This window comes from Haematobia irritans, chromosome 3 (assembly GCF_050003625.1).
Source record: "Haematobia irritans isolate KBUSLIRL chromosome 3, ASM5000362v1, whole genome shotgun sequence".
In the NCBI taxonomy this organism is placed as follows: domain Eukaryota; kingdom Metazoa; phylum Arthropoda; class Insecta; order Diptera; family Muscidae; genus Haematobia; species Haematobia irritans.
Window position 1 is genome coordinate 61,001,117 of NC_134399.1, and position 2,003 is coordinate 61,003,119.

The following is a 2,003-nucleotide window of genomic DNA, read 5'->3' on the forward strand; positions in this document are numbered from 1 at the left end:
TAAAATAATTTTTGGGTAATTAAAAATCTAAAAACAAATATTTTTCGTTTGGCAACAATTTCTCATTATTATTTTTATATATATTTTTTTTTCAATTTAAATTAAAAATATCCAATATGGGATTTTTATGGGAGGAGTTTTCATTTGCGTTTTTATTTATTAGGATCAAAATTTGTTTAAAATTTGATCTTTTCATAAATAAATATATTTTTTTTCTAAAGCTGAGTACTATGTTCAGTTTTCAAGCAGAAAACCAGCTTTTTTCACGGTTACTTTTCTTAATTACTTAATTTAGAAATATAAAATGATTATCAATCAATTCATTGGATCATCCATTATTTGATAAGACTTGATAAAAATATGAAAGTCTTCATAAATATTTTTGTACTTTTAATTTAGTGTTTTGGTGAAAAACCCGAACATAGTACTCACCTTAACAGCGGAATAATGTGAGCTAATGTGTTTGCAAATTCCAATTGAAATGGACCCTCTGACATTTCTCCAACAAAATTGTAACAGCGCAAACTATCTTATTTTACGGACGTACCATCTAACAGGTTGGCTGATAAGTCCCCGGTCTAACAATTGTACATTTGAAGGTTGGTACTATATAAAAAAAGCGACGCCATATATGTGTCAGACCGGGGACTTATCAGCCAACCTGTTAATACATGCATTTCTATCGAAATTGACGTTTACTGACTTTAAAATAGACTATCCAATCTATTTTGCTTACTCTAAGTTCTTAAGATTATACTCACCTTGACTAAACGATTTAGTACTAACCTCAGTCTTTGCAAACCTGCTGTTAAATCGGCAAATGAACGAAATCTCAATTCTTTACCAATACTAAAATCCAGATTTCGTCCCTAAGGTGAATTTGAAATTTTAATATTTTTTAATCCAATTAAATAAAACAAAATATTCATGATTATGTTCAAGATTCAATACTTTATTGTGCAGTGCATAAAACTAGTGGGAATATTAATATAATAAATGTCTGAGTAGTTTATAAGGCACAGTTTTAAAGGATCCCTTACAATGTCCGTAGTATAGTACAGAATCCGCCCTGTAGGTTATGATTTTAATTTCCTAGGAATTTATGCTTAAAGTGTTGCTATCATATTACTTTGCAATAGTATCAAATAATAGAAGGAAATAGTTGTAAAATTCTCTGATGACATCGGAATTTGTTAATTTAGTTTGTCAGCTATCATTTTGATACATTATTACGAATTTTAAGCATTAAAATAATATAATTGTTTATAACTGGAATATGTTTTACAATAATATATGTTATTTGTAATAAAAATAACTCCCATTTTAAATTGCAACTATGAATATACTATTGAAAGTGATGTATCACAATTACCTGCTCGCAGCTGAAAATGCATCCAAATATTAAATACGCAGCAGTATGGTTGCCCTATTTCGACAAGCATGTATATGATTGGCGAGAAAAAATTTTCCGACAACAATTTTCCATGTTCGTTCAAAAATTATATTATGTTTTTGAAACATGTTTGAAGTGATCATATTTTCCTCTGCGTGTAATTGGTCCCAGTGTGACACGTCTTTGGGGCTCGGCAATAAAACGATAACCGTTTTCATTGAACTTAACAAACAATCGGTAAGATAATTGATAAAAGTGGGTATTAAGTTCGAGTTTAGCCGCTAACATAAAAACTAAATCAATAAAAATATAAATTATACCTCTTTAATACAAATGTTATTATAACTTGATCGAGAATAGCCCAAAGCAACTTTTAATACTTTTACCCACGTTAAGGGATAAGATCACAATGGACGGTTTCTCAACCTCAGATTGGTACATAAACCGAGGTAAGAATAATATTTTTGTGGACCAACAACTGTTTCATCGCCACGGTAAATAATAACATGATATTGTCGATTTTTTACTTGTGTCGTTTTTCGGTTGCCTCGCCACTATATTGGTATTCCTGTACAGATCCGACAGCGACGATTACTTTTTGTACTAAATA